The following is a 20,735-nucleotide window of genomic DNA, read 5'->3' on the forward strand; positions in this document are numbered from 1 at the left end:
CTTGTTAATGGCGTGTGATGTGGTGCCCTTCTCCCAGGACAAACATAAACACTTCTTATACAATTTTTTGGCTTTGCAACCCCCTTTCCAACTAAGATTTCACCCCAGGAGGTGGAATCTTAGCCGTCCCACAGAGCAGAGCAGATGGCCACCGAGAATGGCCCTCACTTGGGAGGCGTTCCTCCCAAAAAACACATACTCTCTAACAAATCCGACCACAAGGCTAATTTAATTTTTAAATGACTGTTAATTTTACCTCATGTCAAAACACACACTCTAGAACTCCTTTGATCCTAAGGGCAAAGGAAGCCCGGGGAAATGCCGGTTTACAGAACCTGTCTGCTAGGAGAAAGGGTAAGCGCAGGCCAAGCCCGGGCTCCAGGAAACTCGGCTTTGATACGGAGGGAGTGGCACCAGCATTACCCACACAACAGGCCTGAAAACAACAGCAGCTACAAAACGCTCTGAGCACTTCGGCTGGCTGCAGGGCAACAACTAGGGAGAAAGGTTCAGAAGTTACTGGATTACTTAACGCCGACTTGCCCCTATTTTGTTAGGGTGGAAGCTACCACTGACTGTGTTCCAGGTATGCCTGTCAACGGTTACATCACTTACTATCATAACAATTCCCACTTTACAGAAGAGGAAGCTAAGCCCTGGAGAGAGGAGGAACTTGCCTAAGGCCACAGACCCTGGGGGCGGTGAGCAGGGCTGGAACCCAGGCCCCCCTGACTCCAGGCTGGGTCTTCCCCACCACAGGTCCCGCCCAACACAGTCATTCCCCCTGTAGCAAAACGGGGCTGAGAAGGGCTGTCTCCCAAACACTCTCTTCTCCAAAGAGCCTCACACATAGCTCTCTAATGTTTGTTAATTGGTAAAATACTTAAACAGGCTGCATAATCACCAAAATTCAATCCTTAATTTGTATTTAATCATTTACATTTTCAAGCTACAGAAAATGCATGCTCTTTAGATGCAGGGTGAGCTGGACTGCTTGTTAGGTATAGCTGGGCTCCAGAAAGGACCAGGAGACACAGACAGAGACATCTTCGGGACCTGGCCCAACTAAAGGAAGAACTTGGTCCTCTCATGAAGACCTTACAGTTCAGGCCTTACAAACAGGAGGTGATTAAACTGGGGTGATGATAGGGGATTTAATCCTGGTTCTGGGGAAAGAGCACAGCAGGGAAGGAAATGATCTAGAGAAAATACAGAAGGTATAAATGGGAGAAAAGACACACGGGGCCCACCAAAGACTTCTCTGATCTGTGCTGTAAAAACAGGAGCAAGGTGCTGGCAAAATCACCACAAACTTTGATTCTTATACTCCTCACTCACTATAAAACTACTTATGTGATGTACACCTTATTTGGGGAGTAATTAATGAACGTAGATATACTATTTCCCTTTGCAATAAGAAAATCACAAATATGAACCAATCTTCTAACTTACTACATTTTTTATAGCAAGTTGGAACCCAATGAATAGAGAGTTCCCTCACATTTCAGCATTTAATTTTGTAAACATGAAAACTATTATATAAACCTCCATTAACTTGTTTCCTGCCACTTTGGTTACAGACCCCCACTGACTGCCTAAGAAAAAAAAGATAAAGAGAATTACTGAATTAAAATGATATCACATGCAATAAAACAAGTAAATAAACAAAAAATGTGCCTTCACCAACAGACAATGCCAAAACACTTTTTCACTAAAAGGTTTACTTTCCAAATTACGCTTCATAAAAGCTCAAGGCTCATAGCTGGGAAGGCAGATACACCCACCTCACTTTTGTTTGTACTTTCAAGAATCCTGAAGAGAATAATCAAGTTTTCCCCACATGTAAATGAATTCCAGAAACTAGATTTTCCAAATAAGCTGTTTTTATCAACGTATATGCACTCAAATTTGAATTTGTTTCTAATTTGCATGGTTTTGCACATAGAATATTTTGGTTCCAGTAAAATATTTACTATTCACTTCCGAAGCGCTATGCCAGCACTGTACGGCAGGACAGGCTCACAACTACAGGGGTGCCAAAGAACAGTCCCCATGAGAAGTCCCAACACCAGACTATGAGGACACTACCACCAAATCACTTCCCAAGGCCTGATCTTCACCAAAAAACAAAGTACTGGTTAACGCCACTGTGCAAGATTAAGTTTGCTCTTTCTATTCAAGCTCTAATAATCTAGCCAGTGGTGTTCATTCTTGCTGCTATGGAGACCTGGTCAGACCCACCTCTGGCCTGCAGAATGCCCGCCAGCTTTAGATCAATAAGCCCTGTGATCTTTAACAAAGAGCAGAGGCCGATAACCCAGCCGACTCTCCCTGTAGTCATCAATCAGGGTTAGACCACAGCTTGTCTTTCGACCCCCAGGAGTCCGGATGTCTGCTGCACAGTTCCTGGAGAGAAGCAAGGGACGTGGTACAAAGTCAGCACCAGCAGAAGTGTCAGGTGAACCAGTGAAAGGGACTGCTGAGGAAGAATGGATTTCCAGAAGGAACTGTGCTCTCTCTCTTCCTGAGGTGGCACAGAAATTCCACATGAAAGTGGTCAGTTGCCAAGGGTTCCAGAGGAACACACTCGCTCCTGGACATCTAGGCCACCTGGTGAAGCCTAAAGGTCAATTTAAGGAGACACCCCCTCCCCCTCTGCCAGGCTGGGAGGATGGCAGGATGGGTAGATGGACCAGAGTAGGTGGATGAAAATGACCAAGCAGCAAACAATGACATCTCTTCGGTCAGTGATTGTGAATTTAAACAAAATTTCTTCACCTTACAAATTCTCTTTGGCAACTTTTCATCTTGAATGAATTTCCTATAACTATTCTAAATTTTAAAACTCACTTGTAATGGTAAATCTTTTCTTGGGGATTAACTGGGAGGTCAAATAAAGGAGATAAACGAACAGCAATGCTTTGATACCAGCCTAAAAGCAGTGGGGTGACTTACCCCCATGGGTTTCTAAGAACATCAAACCACATCACCTGGTTTACTTGGCTGGGACCATTGACAGCAGGGCTGCAATTTTCAAAATGAGGTTGGGAGTGGTGGAGACCGTGGTTTACTGGCTAATGGGTATCTATCAGTGTAGAGAACTGAGTCCTCCTCCTATTGCTACAATGCTCAAACACATCTGGACCTTCCAGTCACATCCACAGCATCTTGTACACACATGCATTTCCACAAACAGATTGAAAGGTCGATGAGCTCCAAGTAGCATGTCCCTCTGAAAAGGAGGCATTGGGCCACAAAAGGAGGGTAGACTCCCGGCTGCTGGGTACTGTTATTGAATGGAGGGCAACTGCAAGCCTATTTGTTCCATGACTATCCTGATTCCTCCAGGGAGGCTGAGTGATTGGGGCCACTGCCTCTCCACAGCGCAGGCTCTGCCCAACTCCATAGGGCACCCCGCACACAGACTACAACATGGCATCCTGCCTCCCATCCACCCCCTAAGCCTAAGAAAGCCCGTTGAAACTCAACTTCACCACCAACTTTAAGGAATCAGTTTAATCTTGCTATCTCTCAATTTTCTAATCTACATGTAATCTCAAGAAAAGCCTCAACTATGTAAAAGCTACTTGACACCACTTCTTACAGACTTCTCAGCTTATAAAAATATCTCAAAGAGCACTAGACGAGGAATCAGAAGTCATATCTTCATTTATATCATTCACTCACCTAACAAATGCAAATCAAGCACCAAATATACGCCAGAGACCAAAGGAATGAGGGTGAACAAACAGGATAGAGAAGGGACAGTGCCCTCACGGGGCTCTGGCCAAGTCATCCAGTGTCTAGAACTGAAATTAAAAGGCTTAGACAAGAAGCTTTTTCAAGTCCCTCCCAGCTCTCCTATTCTCCACTCTCTGCTTTGGTGCCAAGAGGGGACCAAAGCATTCTGGAATGTTCTGCTTCCCCGAACAGATGCTGTTTTTACTCCATGTACGTATAGCTCAGGCTGCAGACATGTGGCTTACCTTCATGCCGCCAAGCACAGACAAGACAACTCATTTTCATCCCAGAGTTTGTGAGACCAAATGGAGCCCTGATCTAGAAGGCCCACTGGCACGCACTTCTCCGGCTCCTTGGCACGGGGACCCTCATAGCCTCATTCCTTCCACTTGGAGGAAATCTGGTTCCTTCAGATCAAAACTACAGACAAACAGGAGCAGCGCTGCCAAGGCTTCCTCACATGTTGCCTGGGTTTGTTTATTTCTTCTTCATCAACTCACATTATTTCTGACACTGCACTTCAACTTCCTGGACACAGCTAGAGAGAAAAGCTTTTAAGAGGCCCTGAAGTATAGCCAACTTCTGATTAGCCACAGTAATGAAGGAAAGGAAGAGCACACGGCCAGAGCGACAGGACTCTTGCCTCTGAGTTCTGCAGGGAAGATTCCTGTACAGGATATGGGCAAGCTTTAGTGAAACAAGTGAAAATCTCCTCCCTTCACAAAATTCCCCTCAGATAACATTTCAGGAAAACACTTGGCTGGAGTTTTACCTTCTGGGAGTTCCCAAGGGCGCCACATCCACCAGAAAGAGAGATGTCTACAAGTCCCCATTATCAACTGGTAGGGAGAACTGTCAGCCCCTGAGTCAGTGGGGGGATTTTTATAAAAACTACACAAACCAAAGCTATGATTAAATGCACTCAACAGGAGCTAAGGTTTTTATTAACACATCTCAATAGAAATTTTCTTTTTTTTCAGAGCTAAGTTCACAAACATTAAGTAGAAATTTATACATTAGAGAGGGAGAAGCAGGAGTCTAGGAAGCAATCAGACATGAGACAGTAAGAATGCGAATGAAGATGGCCATGGAAAAGCCTGGGCCCCAGAAATAAACCTGCAAGAAGCAGTGACGTAGAGAGTTGACGCCTCTGACCTTCCTGATCAAAGGCACAGGCACTCCAGCAGTTACTTGATGCTTGGCTTACGACTGTGTCAGACGTACAAAGAGCCCTTCCCATCCTCCCTCTCCCTCTCCCCCAACTCCCACTCGCCTTGTCCTGCCCCCTTGATCTATTTCCTCACCCTCAGAAAGAAGCCGAGCTGCCCAGGGGAATGGTGCCAGCTGGTGGCTGGTACCAAGAACTATCTATTCATCACAGTTTTCTCTCTTCTCTTGGAGGACTCCCTGCTCTTGGAGGATAAATTCACCTCCTCCTCCTCTTCCCACTGTTTCTTCTAATTATGATCACAGGAGGCTTAATTTGAAAGTGAGAAGTCCAGGGATGGAGTCCCAGGTCCCCACTTCCTTATCCAGAGACCTAGGGCAAGTCACGTGCCCTCTCTCTACCTCACTCCCTTCTTGCAACCATGGAGAGCAGGGCTTTTATGAAGCAGCAGAAACTAGCATACACTGTGAACAGAACAGCACTAATCAAATAGAAGACATAGCTCTCATCATTCTGCAAACCCCCCACCACCAGGTTTAACACTTCAAACACTGCTCAACTCAAAGGAATCTGCTGACCATTATGCTCCAAATAAATCATGTCAACAACAGATGACTGGCAAGCCTTCCTCAGAAGTAAAAGACACCATCCCAACTCCACACACACTCTCTTGTCTGTTGAGTTTCTTTATTTTCAGTGTGAATGCCACGTTCCTGAGTAACGGGCCAAGTGGTATGTCAGGACCTGTATCAATCCCTTTGAGTCACTAACTCTCAGTTACAGCAGGAGAAACTCTATGTTCCCGACCATAGTGCCCTAAATGATGCCCGTGCCTCCCCACGCCCTCTCCTGCTGCCAGGAGGGAAACAGCCAGCCCCTGTGAGGCTCTGCTACATCCCCAAATGCCACCTCACCGTGATAAAGATCTCAAAGGGGCTAATGAAATCATCTCCTCCACCTTTTATTCCTCAGAAACAACCACAAAATTAGATGAAATGACCCCCTGCTCCTCTAATTTAAGGCCTATTTTATTACCTTCAACCCCAATTCTCTCTTTTAAACGGATATGAGACCCTGCAGACCCAGAGGCCAGTGGGATTAGTAATTGGTGGCTTCTTCCTCCCAGCCTGTTCCCCAGAGGGCGCGTCTCCGTCCCCGGGGTGGGGTCACCATCAGTTCAATCTTCATGCTTCAGAGACGTCCCCTTTGAACAAGATCAGATGTCCCCCAGCCCTGCCTGGTGCTCTGCTCAAAGGAGCAGCAGCATCTTCTCACTCAGAGCATTCATGTCAACTCAGCCAGAAAAACAAAGGCAAAAGGAGGAGGTCAGCGTGGTTAATTGTCCACCAGGCTAAACGCAGGCCCACTCAAACCAGCACCTTGGGAGGGCTGGTCACCCCGTAAAATGCTAAGTGCACTTTGAACCCAGGAACAAGGAGAATGAGAACTATTTTCCCCAGCCTGCTGGGCTGCAGGGCGAGCTTCGGTTGTTTGTTTTCCTTTTCAGATTGTAGCCATAAAGGGAGAAGGACTTCTTCACAGCAACTCTGGGCAGACAGAGAAAACGCAGGCCAGGAGGGTGAGCACAAGGGCTTGCCCATCAGTACACAAAGGAAAGGGAAGACAAGCATCAACAGAGGTGTTCAAAAGGGACCAACCAAGTCTTCCTCTAGATTTGAAAAAGGAACCTGAGAGAACAGAATTCTGGAAGCCTCAGACAGTGCTCCACATAAGAAATTCTCAAAAAATTAAAAATGGAAATACCATATGATCCAGCTATTCCACTTCTGGGTATTTATCCAAAGAACATGAAAATACTAATTCAAAAAGATATATGCACCCCTATGTTCACTGCAGTATTATTCACAATAGCCAAGACCTGGAAGCAACCCAAGTGCCCATCAACAGATAAACAGATAAAGAAGATGTGGTATATACATACAATGGAATACTACTAAGGCATAAAAAAAAGAAAGAAATCGTCCCATTTGCGACAACATGGATGGACCTTGAGGGTATTATGCTAAGCGAAATGAGAAAGACAAATACTGTATGATGTCACTCATATGTGGAAGATAAACAAATAAACACACACATAGATAAAGAGAATGGACTGGTGGTTACCAGAGGGGAAGGGGGCGTGGGGAGAGAGAAACAGGTAAAGGGGCACATGTGTATGGTGACAGATAAAAACTAGACTGTTGGTGGTGAACACGATGCAGTCTATACAGAAACTGATAAATAACAATGTACACTTGAACTTTATACAATGTTATGAACCAATGTGATCTCAAAAAAAAAAAAAGAAATGCTTTATAGGGAAAAGGAATCATCTAAAATGCAGGCTATTTACTCTTTATCATTATAAGAGATGGAGGAGGAAATTTTTTCACTCTCTTTCGCCTATTTGGAAAAGTTACTTTTGTAAACTAGTTCTCCGAAGTCTTCCTTCCAACTCAGGTCCATAATCTTAAATTGACACTAAGGAACAGAAGACAGTCATTTCTTAACTGAGAGAGGACCTGAGAGTGATTAAAACAACACCTCCAGTCCTTTCCATAAAGCAAAGGTCTAAGATATTCCACGTAAAACCAACTTTTCCTGGAAACAAGTACTTATAAGTTTTCTTCCAAATCAACAACAAAACTCCCATAGTGGACAAGACAAAGCAGCCAACAAATCACAGCTGACAAGTGACCTGATCAAAGCACAGAATGGTTCCTAAATTATGCACCGATTGTGCTCTGGAAATGGAAAAAAGCAAACGCTTCCCAGAGATGTCAATACCTGGGTGCAGCTTTATGATGAAACTTGAAAGCCTATTTTGGAGACTTTGCTTCTCTTTAAAAAGAAGAGAAGATAAACGCTTCACCTGGAAAAACCAAGGTGCCTGAGGGGGGATGTGCCATTTTTTTTTTTTGGGATCCGTCACCAGCCACAGTCTGGGCGCCCAGGCATTTCAGCAATAAAGGCAATTAACGGTTAGAGACCAGTATGCTAAGGACACTGGAGTCTGAGGCCAGAGACCAGTTGCTGTGGTCCACTAGTTGCCTTTGCTCTGATTGCTCCTACATGTCTACCCTGAACACAAGGGGCCCATGCTGGACAATGTCTTTGGATCAAGGCCAACACTGCAAAACAGCCATGTTACACACACACACATGCCCTGATATACAAATTCTACTGCTGAGACATTAGCAGTCCCATCTTTACAAACAGTAAACATTTCATGAATGACAGAAGAGCACCATATCAGAAGTCCAAAACACAAAGTTCAGAAGCTGTAAGGAAATTCAGGCACTGCATCACTTCTTGAATTTTCCAACTAGGATGACGTGGGTAGCCAAGCTCCAACTAGAGAGCTCTGTGAAGTGTGCCTGAACGCCCACCTGTGTGTTAGAGCCCGTGTGGACAGGGACCAGCCCAGTAACTTGATGCCTTGACCTGCCTCATTTTTTTCTACCCTGATTGGGATTGTATTATCAAACAGGAGGCACTCTGAGAATCAGATATCTCCTAGAAGCTCAGAGTTGGTATTATTATGAATTGGTGAGCGCTCCCCATGTGTCTGGCAGCATGAAGACCAGACACACAACCACCACCTCGTATTCAGCTTCTGCAGGGAGGGAGCTTCACAAAATAGTCAGTGATACCTCAAATTCCAAAACCTACTAAAAAGTAAATCCCACTCATATTTTAACGTCTGACCTTTTAAACTGTAATTTCTTTTCGTGGTTTATTTTTTAAGTATGATAGACAAACTGGATTCCGTGAAGACTGGCAACTCCTGGGCAAAGCTGAAGTCCTGACTCTACACAGACTTAGGAAACTCTAAGAACATGAATGGGGTCAGCGGAGAGTCAGATTTCTTTTGCTGCCTTGTCTTTCACTAAATTCTCCTTCAGGACGCTGTACGACCGGGGCTCAGTACCAGGTCGAAGAAACTATGGTTAAGCGACGGCTTTTATGTGGACTTGTTGGCTGGAACCTCTACTAGGTTGTGGAAAGCACATGCAGAAACCAGAAGACAACTTTTTTCTCTTTGCTCACTGCTGCACAAACCCAAACAAAGCAACTGGAAAGGCTGAGCAATGAGTAGCATTAATGTAAAAGCAGGGTAAGAAGGCAGGAGCAAAAACTCAAGGCCACACTCTCCTATGAAACATGCAAGTGGGCTTTGGTTAGACCCAAGTACCACCCCCAGCTTCCGTGAGCTCGGCCACCCACCGTGCTGAAAGGACCCAGGCCCCATCCTGGTGCCAACATTCAGGGGAGCCCCCGCCCTGGGGCTTGCTACTCCCAACCCGCAGGATGAAGCAAAATGGCATCAAGCTAATCAGCGCATCTCTCAAAGAACCCAACATGCTCAAAAGTATGGGGAAAACTAAAATGCACTGATTTAAATGCTTTTTGTTAAAATTATTTAAACCTAAACTGTGTTTTCAAACAAATGCTCAAGCCACTGAGACATATTTTTATTTCCTCTGGGTTGTTAACTGGGAAAGTCTATTGCCTGTTCCCTTACTGTCTACACATTTAGATCATGTTCAACCCTGTGGCTGACTGGGGCCCCCAGGGTCTGCCAGACAACTGTCTCTCCCAGGGCAGCATCCCTTACTGCTCAAGAGGAAGACAATGAAACAAAAACTCCTGACTTCTTATCCTTTTCCATAGGGGTAAGAATCTAAACTTACTGACTCAACTATAATACGATAAATTCTCAATTATGCGTGGTAATGTGAGCAAATAGCCACGTAATTAGTCCAAAAGGGCACTCCACAGTCATTTAATTGGTTTAGGAATACATTATGATTTTTTTGTGGCTGTGCCTTAGTTTAGTTTACTAGGCCATTTTTTTCTCAGACTAACATTCACTATTTATTGAAAGTCTGTTCCATGTCAGGAACCATGCTAGGTGGGAGGTGGGGACAAAAAGAACTCAGAGCTCAGGGGGAAAAGACGTGCACAAACAAGGGAGGAAAGCTGCGCATGGCAAGGGCAGCGTGTTGTGTAAGCAGAGAAGCAGCAATTCCTTCTGCTGGAAAGCTGAGAAAAATGCTATGCTCCAAACAGCCTCTCATGCAGACAGTTTGATAAATAACAAGTGAAATTTGGTCTGGGTCTTAAATGAGGAAAAGGAACTCTAAAGCACCAACTCAAATGGTGGGGAGAAGGGTGCCCAGTGCAAAAGAAAGAGTGTTGGGTGATGAGAAGGCCAGCAACGCCCAGAAGAGAGCCAGCCAGGTAAATATCTTCAGCCAGTGACTCTCAACAGAGGCAGGGGACCGTCTTACACCTTTCTTAAAGGAGGTGGTGCTCTACATTTAAGGATCTTCTTTTTAATGAATGAGAACTTTGGGTGGTTATCAGAGTGCACCATCAAGGCTAGAGTTTTCCCACAACCCACCTGAGCACGAGCAGGTCCAGGAACTAACCCCTTACCTGTATGAAGAGGTGCTCTTTAACGAGATGCAAAAACCACAGGCCAACTGTGAACTCAAGAGTCTGCTTCCCAATTTACCTGAAAAACAACAGGAAAGGGCCATATTTGTTAACCGGGAATAGCCAGTCTTTTAATGGTCCCCGTAGAGACCTATAGACCATGCGTAACGCTCCTTGGTTTCAGAGCAGAAAACCTGGCCAGTGTTACCTGGCCAAGGGGTTGGATCAAAGAGACCTGGGTGAGAATGCTGGTGTGACAACTCAGTGGCAGGGTAACTGTGAGCCAGGTACTTAACCTACCTGTGCCATGGTTTCTTCCCTTGCTGTGTCTACCGCACAGAAGGACTAAGAAGGCCTTCTATAGGCCAGGCACCACACCAAGCCTAGAGTCGCATGAATGAACATGTGATGAGTTCCCTGCCCTCAGGGAATTTACAGTCCACAAAGACAGAGCAGTAACGGGTAGTAATTATGACCTTGATGCAGCTGGTAGGAGCGGAAGTGAGGAAAACACAAGGGGACGTGGAGCCTCTGCAGACGCACCAGCTAATCCCAGAGGGGTCAAAGGAAGCTCCCCAGAGCAAGCATGGCCAAGCTGAGGTCTGACGAGTAGGAGCTGGCCAGACTAAGAGGGCAAGCCAAGAGCATGTCAGACAGCAGGAACAGCACAATGGGATGCCCTGGAAGCAAGAAGGACACAGTGAGTTCACAAGCAAAAGGCGCTGGTGACCACAGGAGTATTTCCGAAGCCAAGAGGGAGACTGGCAAGAGACAAAGCTGTAGAGGTGGGCAATCACAAAAGGCCTTGCAGGCATTTTAAGAGCGTCTGGACTTTATCTTAAGGCCAATGGCAAGCCCCTGAAGGGTCTTACGTAGGAAAGGGGCAAGGTTTGGAAAGCTTTCTGCAGCACCAGGGAGAACAGAATGGAAGGAGGCAATGAAAGCCCACCTTAGCTACCCCAAGTGCCACACCACAGGTCTGCTGTGGAGAGGACCAGGGAGAAGGCTCTAGCATTAAGAACACAGAGCTAGGGTTCCCCCCGGCACCCCAGTGAACCACTGCTTCTGAACTATGGGTTCCTCCAGCATAAGGTGACCCCCTCAGGCAGACACCCATCAGGAGCAGAGTCTACCTGTCCCAACACACCCTCCAGAAGGTTGAGGAGTGCCTAGGTGTCACAGTGGTCCTCGAAGTGTGGTCCCCAGACCAGCAGCATCAGCATCACCTGGGAACGTGAAATCTAGACATAGAGATTTGTGGCTTATCCCAGACCTAGTGACTCAGAAGCTCTGGGGGTGGGTCCAGCCATGTGTGTTTTAACAAGCCCTCCAGGTGACTATGATGTTCCCTAGAGGCAGTAAGCACTAAATGGGGGCAGTGCTGGTACTGGGAGGCAGAGCACAGAGTACAGAGCTGGCCCCGCCTGATAGCCCATCCGCGCCTCTGTGCTCAAGACCTCACACTCTACAGGGTCTGTGATGTTCATTTGTGTTTAAAAGAAAATCCACAAAGCTGGTTTTGCTGAGGCTTGAAACCGTTCCTAGCCCTGTAGACTGATGGAGTAGAGAGCACCAGGCTCCCTCCTGGGTGAGGATGTGGTGCTGCGGGAGGATTGCATTTTCCCATGAAACGCTCTGTCCTACTAGATGTTTCTCCTCCCACCTAGATACAGAATCTGACCACTCCAGAAAAGAAACCCTGATTTGCAAATATCTTCTCCCATTCAGTAGGTTGCCTTTTCGCTTTGTTGATGGTTTCCTTCACCGTACAAAAGCTTTTTAGTTTGATGTAGTCCCATTTGTTTATTTTGTCTTTTGTCGCCCTTGCCTGAGGAGACAGGTTAAAAAAATATTACTAAGACCGATGTCAAAGAACATACTTCCTATATTTTCTTCTATGAGTTTCATGGTTTTAGGTCTTACATTCAAGTCATTAACCCATTTTGAATTTACTTTTGTACACAGTGTAAGGTAGTGGTCCAGTGTCATTCTTTTGCACATAGCTGTCCAGTTTTCCCAACACCATTTATTGAAAAGACCATCTTTTCTCCATTGTATATTCTTGCCTCCTTGGTCATAGATTAAACGACCACACATGCATGGGTTTATTTCTGGGCTCTCTATTCTGTTCCACTGATCTGTCTGTTTTTCTGCCAGTACCATACTGTTTTGATTACTGTAGCTTTGTAGTATAGTTTGAAATCAGGGAGCATGATACCTCCAGCTTTGTTCTTCTTTCTCAAGACTGCTTTGGCTATTCAGGGTCTTTTGTGGTTCCATATAAATTTTAGGATTGTTTGTTCTACTTCTGTGATAAATGCCATTGGTATTTTGATAGAGACCGCACTGAATCTGTAGATTGCTTTGGGTAGTATGGCCATTTTAACAATATCAGTTCTTCCAATCCATAAGCATGGTATGTCTTTCCATTTGTTTGTGTTGTCTTAATTTCTCTCAGCAGTGTTTTATAGTTATCAGAGTACAGGTCTTTCATCTTCTTGGTTAAATTTATTCCTAGGTATTTTATTCTTTTTGATGCAATTGTAAATGGGATTTTCTTAATTTCTCTTTTTAATAGTTCATTTTTAGTGTATAGAAATGCAACAGATTTTGTATATTCATTTTGTATCTTATAACTTTACTGAATTTATTTATTAGTTCAACAGTTTTTTGGTGGAGTCTTTAGGGTTTTCTATATATAATATCATGTCATCTGCAAATAGTGACAATTTTACTCCTTCCTTTCCAATTTGGACACCTTTTATTTCTTTTTCTTACCTAACTGCTCTGGCTAGGACTTCCAATACCATGTTGAATAACAGTGATGAGAGCAAACATCCTTGTCTTGTTCCTGATCTTAGAGGAAGAGCTTTCAGCTTTTCACCATTGAGTACGATGTTAGCTGTTGGCTTGTCATATATGATCTTTATTATTTTGAGGTATGTTACCTCTACACCCACTTTGTTGAGAGTTTTTATAATAAATGGATGTTGAATTTTGCCAAATGCTTCTTATGCATCTATTGAGATGATCATATGATTTTTATCCTTTGTTTTGTTAATGTGGTATATCATGTTGAGAAGATATATGCAAATCATGAATCTGATAAGGGATTAATATAAAGAACTTATGCAATTTAATAGCAAAAAAACAAACAACCCTATTAAAAACTGGGCAGAGGACCTGAATAGACTTTTTTCCAAAGAAGACATACAGACGGCCAACAGGCACAGGAAAAGATGCTCAACATCACTAATCATCAGGGAAATGCAAATGAAAACCACAATGAGATATCGCCTCACACCGGTAAGAAGGGCTATTATCAAAAAGACAAAAAATTACAAGCATCAGCAAGGCTGAGGAGAAAAGGGAACCCTCATATACTGTTGGTAGGAATGTAAACTGGCGCAGCCGCTATGGAAAACAGTATGGAAGTTCCTCAAAAAATTAAAATTAGAACTAACATATGATCCAGCAATTCCACTTTTGGGTATTTACCCAAAGGAAATAAAAACACTAATTCAAAAAGATATATGCACCCCTATGTTTACTGCAGCATTATTTACAATAGCCAAGATATGGAAGCAACCTAAGTGTTCATTGATAGATGAATGGATAAAGAAGATGTGGTATATTTATATAATGGAATATTACTCAGCCATAAATAAGAATGAAATCTTGGCCATCTGTGGCAACATGGATGGACCCAGAAGGTATTATGCTAAGTGAAATAAGTCAGACAGAAAAGGACAATTACCGTATGACTTCACTTATTTGTGGAATCTAAAAAACAAAACAAACAAACACACAAAACAAAACAGAAACAGACTCATAGATACAAAGAACAAACTGGTGGGTGCCAGATGGGAGGGGCGTTAGGGAGTAGGCAAAATAGGTGAAAGGGATTAAGAAGTACAAACTTTCAGTTATAAAATAAATAAGTCATGGGGATGTAACGTACAGAATAGGGAATATAGTCAATAATATTCTAACAACTTTGTATGGTGACAGATGGTAACTAGACTTATCATGGTGATCATTTCATAATGCATATAAATATCAAATCATTATGATGTACACCTAAAACTAACATGATATTGTATGTCAATTATACTTGAATTAAAAAAAAAAAAGGAAAGAAACAGTGAGGCCATCTGGAACGCTCCACGTGGTTTTATTGGGAGGTCAAGTTTCTTTCTGGAGTGTGGAAAAAACTCTGTGGTTACAGAGATACCAAGGAGCCATAAAGTAATTCAGCCTTGAGCAGAGTTCAGATCAGCTGCCCCTCTCTTTAAATATCTATCTTCTCTCTGAAAGAAAAAATTACCCCCTACCCCCAAAAAAGCATATTTCTATAAAGAGCAGGCAAATTTTCACAATCCTTGCCTATATTTCTATAGCTTTTGCTTTTCTTTACAAAAGGGGAAAAATGGGGTCCGAAACATAAATACGGTATTCAGATCAAAGCAGATCATGGTGACTGCAAGTCCCAACCAAGCTCAGCTCCCAGGGTGTGACCAGCTCCCTGCCAAGGCCACAGAGGGAGTGGCTGAGCCTTGTTACAGGTCAAGGAACCGTGTGTGGACCAGGGACAAGAATGCTGCAGAAATCCCTGCTGCCTTCCCTGCACTGTGCCCCACGTCTGCGCACCTCAGCTCTCCCGCCTCCTCACCTGCCCTGTGCGTGTGGCGCCCACACCTCTAAAAGCCTTTTACACGTCCCATGTGCCTGTTCATCCCACACCCCACACCTTGCTAACCACACTGAAGATACTGGCTGCTCTGTCATCTCGCCCACCAGACTGTGAGCTCCCAAGGGGCTTAATAAGCGTGTGTTGAGTCAATGACTGAACACACAGACTCACCTAGAATAAAAATTCCAGGCCTGGATTCCATCCCCTCACCTTCTCTAGCCCAAACAGGTGAAACAACTTGCCCAGGGCCACAGAGCCAGCTAATGGTCACACTAAGGGAGGCTGGGTAGATGGCTCTCAATGCTTTCTGACATTCACAGGCTGTGTTCCCACCCTTCCTGGGTACCTGTAAACCATTACTCCTGGAAGATAAGGTATTTTACTTGTGCAAAAAATGGGTTCATTTTTGTGCATTTTATTTCAAGACCCTATCTAAGAGCATGGAGGAACATCTTGTGAATCTTAGAATTTGGGGCGCTAAGCCCAATCTAAAGACAGAGCAGGGACTCTGGGGGAGAAGGGGCAGTAAATGGCTGTGGGCTAGGGACTGGGTCAGTCTTCATAAAAGTTCCCAGAGTTATGGTCTCCGGGATGTATTTCTGTATCACTTGGGGCTTACTCAGGCAGCAGAGGTGAAGAGAATCTCCCTGCCCACGTCCCCACTGTCCTGAGAGCACCCTGGATCACTTGGACCAGCTTTGGCTCTGGCAGTATGATATCCCCGTTGAGAGTTTCTTTTTGCCAGCCAGGAGCTGAGAACTCCTGGAAAATGTAGTTCGTCTTTGCAGATGTGAGCGAGAAAGCAGGCACTAAAGCACACTTTCCAGGTGGTATGGGGTCTCAGAAGAGTCAAGCCCTTCTCCTCAAAACTGACTGGCAAAAGCCTCGGTGGAGGAGGGAAGGTTTCTGCTCCTGGCCAAGTTCGCCTGTTAAGCAAGGACAGAAACTGGACCATTTCCTCAGCCTTGGGTTTAGCTTCTGTCTCAAAATTAAATAGACTAAAAAAGAACAAAATAATCCCAAGTACAGTTATGGTGTTTAATTTTAATTTTCATATATAGATGACCTGGCTTGTCACTACAACTGGTCAAGTACATGTGAAACGGCTACATTAGGAAGAAGTATGCCAGATGCATCATCAATGATATTCAAGTTCCTATAACATACCACATACCACACACACACACACACACAAATTAAGTGGACAAGAATCAGTTCTGCCTAGTGCTCTCCCAGGTGTCCTTGGCTCCTGTGAGCTGCTCTACGTACCTGGTGCCTCCGGTCGCCCTCTGTGGCCCTGCACCCAGCTCTGCCCTCTGTGCACAAGTGCCCACACTTTGTTCCATCAAAGCCCACTCTCTTCATACCCTGATCTTAGCTAGCTGATCTTGAGAAGCATTTTTCGAAATTATTCCTGTATAAATAACTAATGTATTACCTGTTCTATGGATGCTTACATATTCAGTAAGATGTTTAAAGAGAAACTTTCCACCCAAATTCCTCTAATAGTAAAATCTTAGGCACAACAGTAAGTGAATTCCACCTTCTGGGTAAGGAGCCCTTTCTATACCCCTCCGACCCCATCACACTGCCCATTTCCCACTTCATCTGTTTCACAAGCTGACTTTGCCCCTAGGGCTGGGCTGAGACGGAGGCTGTATTTGTGAAAATGGAGGTTGATGTCGATACAATGATGTGGAAAGTCCGACTCCTCACTCTATCAACTCATCTGGATCACAACCAAATTGTCTGCAAAGGATGAGAGGCCCTTCTCCATCCACTTCTCGTCAGCATTTACTTAGGAAGGGGACACGTGTTATCCCCAGTGTCTGAACCAAAGTAGGGGAGGGAGTGGGAACAGTTGGCTTCAGGACATCCCTAAGACTTCTCTGCAGAGGCCCAGAACTTATAGCCCAGGACCTCCAAGAAAGCCCCCAAGCACGTAATAATCCATCCGTATCTATAAAACCCTCCTAAAAATAACGGCTTCAGAACGACTTCTTACACTGTTGACACAGGACTCTGACGTGGTCCCATCCACGATAAGGGCCTCTCTGTAAGAAGGAAAGCCCGTGTCGAGATAAAAACTGCAGCGGACCCAACGGCACAGAAGCCAGGCCTTCACAACCAAGTATCCAAAGGTCAAGGGAAGAACAGATGAGGGTGCGGCTCAGCCACGGCCAAGACCACAGCTCAGAGAGATGGGTTTCTAAATCGACGTTTCTCTAAAGTGGTGTTTCTAGAACCTACCTGATCATAAGGACCACCTGGAAACTTTAAGAAATACAGATTCCTAGGACCCACTCCAGATCTATAAAGTCAAAACCCCAGGGAAGGGGTCTGAGAATGTATATGTGTAGCCAGCACCCAGCAGAGGGTCAGGTAAGTTTCAGAAATAATGCTCCAAATGAAACAAAAGGTAAATTTTTAAAACTTTGTAATCACGTTACTTAAAGTTATAGGATATGTGAGAAAATGCATTTAATTGGAGGAAGTTAGAGCCTTCCTCTAGTTAAAATTACGGAATATAATCAACATGTTACGAGGAAATCAATTTAACTAAAACTTGGCAGAAACAAAACCTCCCCTCTTAGCTTAACCACATCTCACCTGGAAGACCCTCCGAAACCTCCCGCCCCCAAGGACTAAAGGGAGTCCCTGCCCCACTGCTCCTGACGGCTATCACAGGCCCGAATGGAAGTGACAGGGCTGAGGGCCCTCGGTCTCATCCCAACAGAGGCCAGCCCTAAGTGGCAGGTAACCCATTCTAAGTCAGACCCCACAGGTGCCCGCCTGGTACCAGCCTTTGCAGGTTTCAGCCTCCAGCTGACTGTCCTATAGTGCATTCACGTCCCAGCTCTACGTGAGGCCTTGCTACTCAAAGTGTGGTCCACAGAACCAGCAGCATCAACATCACGGGAGCTTGTCAGACACGCAGAATCCCAGGCCCCACCCAGGCCTGCTGAATCAGAATCCGTATTTTAACAAGATTCTGGGTAACTCTTGCGCACATTCCAGTTTGAGAAGCTCTGCTTTACAGCATGGAGAGTGCCATGCTCCCACCACACCCCCCACCATATCCCCCAGTGGAACACCCAGGTCATCAGCCCACCCACTTTCGCTCTAACTCTCAGAGACCTTCTTCCCTCACATACTTGACTCAAGTCTTAGTCTTAGTTTGTCTTGGGGCCAAATCACCATCAGCAGGGCCCCACGACTAGCTGATAATCCAAAGCCCAGCTTTTAGGGAGTTAGGGAGCAAGTACTGCTCGTCTCTTACGTCCTCATCTGGTTCTTCTATCGGCCTCCTTTAGAAGGCGGGAACATGGACCCTGTGACCATAAATCAGTAGGGACAATCCAAAGTCAAACAATACCACAGAACGCCGGCTCTTTTGGTTCCAGCACAATGTTAATGAGGTCGAGGTCACGGGTATGATTAGCTTCCTCTGAATCTTGGCACAGACTCCAAACCTCTGCCCTCTGGCCGCCTACAAAGGCTGACGCACCCTGGGTTACTAAGAGGACTCAGGAGAATGAGAAGCGGAGGCTGGATGGAGCGAACGACTCAAAGAACTTGAAAGACTGAAGAGCAGAACGTATGGAGAGACAGCACGCAGCCCAGGGGGATGGCGGACAGGACAGATGACTGGGTCAGAATGCAAACTTATCTGCACAGGCTGAACACACCAGAATGGGAAAGCTGAAATTTGACAAGAAGAAATGGGCAGTCCCATGGCCAAGATTTTAAAAATCAAATACACACGTACAAGCAAGTAGTTCTTGTTTTAAAATGTTTAAATTTTTTTAAAAACATGCAAGTTTTGGGCCAGCCCGGTGGCGCAAGTGGTTAGGTGCGCACGTTCCGCTGCGGCGGCCCGGGGTTCGCTGGTTCGGATCCCGGGTGCGCACTGACGCACCGCTTGTTAAGCCATGCTGTGGCGGCGTCCCATATAAAGTAGAGGAAGATGGGCATGGATGTTAGCCCAGGGCCAGTCTTCCTCAGCAAAAAAAAAAAGAGGAGGATTGGCATTGGATGTTAGCTCAGGGCTGGTCCACCTCACAAAAAAAAAAATGCAAGTTTTGTTGACAAATGTAGTTGTTAAGAAAGCTAACATCCTCATGAGTCTAGTTTCCAGACCAAGGGGAGCAGTGGTCCCTCTGTGGCATAGCTGATCAGACTACCCTACGCAGTCCCCCAGCCACCTGTCACACCTCTCCATCACCACCACCACTTGGGTTCTTATTATTCACTGTGGCTTCTTTACCTGGCTAAGTTTTAAACATTCCACATGTCCGCCTAGCTCCTTTTGATGCTGTCCTTTCTTTCCTAATTGAGAAAAGAACTACAGACCTAAGCACGAACTGGAAAAAACATGTTAACAGACAAGACAACCTAAGCACACCCATTTACCAAAAGCATTCGGATCAAAAACGACGTAGAGTCACCTGTTTAAGCCGGCACACTCTGCGACACAGTACAGCATGAGTCCATGCAGAATCAGTAATTAGGTTGGTAAATTACAAGCTTCCACTACAGAAGAACCCCAAGAGGACTACTATAAGGAGCAAATGACAGAGTACGTATCTGCTCAGACATACTTCTCTATGTAGAATCATCTTCAGAACAGACAGTTAGCCATTGGAAAAAAAATGGATGTGCTTTTAGATTTTTTTAAAGTTGTAAGCCATGTTTTTCTTCAGTGTATATTTAATATACAAATGGTAGTCATTTGTAAACACAAAAAGACTGCTTACCAGTAAGTCTGTAGTTCCCAGACTATCCAGTCTATTATTTTTAATTTCAGAAAATTTGGTCTCTATGGGCAAGAGAAAAAAGTTAAAAACTTTTAAGAGGTTAATCTATCCTGAATAAACGTGTGCCATGCACCACTTGCTTGCGGATTAAACGAGGGTCCTGTCTACACAGTTATGGCCTTCCTTAAACAACTGGCCAACTTCCCCAAACTGGAAAACAATGTGAAATTCAGCCCCACTGCAGCCTGCCCCAGGAGAGAGGAAGCTTGAACTCCAGGCGCCCTTGACAACACAGCTCAGTGTGGAAAGAAAGAAAATGCTGAACAATAGAATCAGTAGAGGAAAAAGAGCCCCTCTGATTTTCCGGGCATGTGGGGAGGTTGCTGCTAAAGGGAGATTTAAGATCTCACTGCTGGTCTGGGTTCTACTGAACACTGAAACAATCTTAAAAAAGAAAAAAATCTAACACGTCAGGATAGTACATTTTAATTCAGTACTTCTTATCAATCAGATTTAATTCAGTACGTGTCAATCAGACAGCTGTTTACACATTTAGATACAAAAGTAAAACACTTCTCAGATCACACTTACAATGTCTACAGAAACACACAAAGCAGACCCATGGTAAGGAGTGAGTTCTTCCCTGTCATTCAGGGGCAGCTGCCCCTCTCTGGCTTTGGGTCACACAGCACCCAGTCCTAGCTGCATTTCTCCTCCTTCCAGTAACTACATTGACAAGGAATAGGAATGTCAATTCCTTTTAAAGCCAGAGATCTGCTTTATAATGGATGTATCACAGATGTAAGGAGATAGACTGTGTTGTGGCCAAAACTGCTGATATGGTTTTGTACAATAAAAACCCACCGACAACTGTTTTGTGCTGATTTAAAAGTAACATGCTACTTACAGAAAATCTGAAAAATCGAAAAGTAAA

At 44.8% G+C, this 20,735-nt stretch overlaps 1 protein-coding gene across 5 annotated transcripts in view; it reads right to left on the reverse strand.

Moving 5' to 3' along the window:
• The window catches only part of LHFPL2 (LHFPL tetraspan subfamily member 2), a 165,404-nt gene that overhangs the window by 138,360 nt on the left and 6,309 nt on the right, over positions 1–20,735 (reverse strand). For 4 of the 5 annotated variants that reach the window (XM_058567574.1, XM_058567829.1, XM_058567737.1 and 1 more), the window contains exon 2: positions 10,352–10,430. The exons of the other annotated variant lie outside the window; for it this stretch is intronic. The gene's annotated coding sequence lies outside the window, so the exon portion shown is untranslated. The remainder of the gene's footprint in view (positions 1–10,351; positions 10,431–20,735) is intronic. 5 annotated transcript variants of the gene reach the window in all.

The sequence above is a fragment of the Diceros bicornis genome, chromosome 1 (assembly GCF_020826845.1).
Source record: "Diceros bicornis minor isolate mBicDic1 chromosome 1, mDicBic1.mat.cur, whole genome shotgun sequence".
Lineage (NCBI taxonomy): Eukaryota > Metazoa > Chordata > Mammalia > Perissodactyla > Rhinocerotidae > Diceros > Diceros bicornis.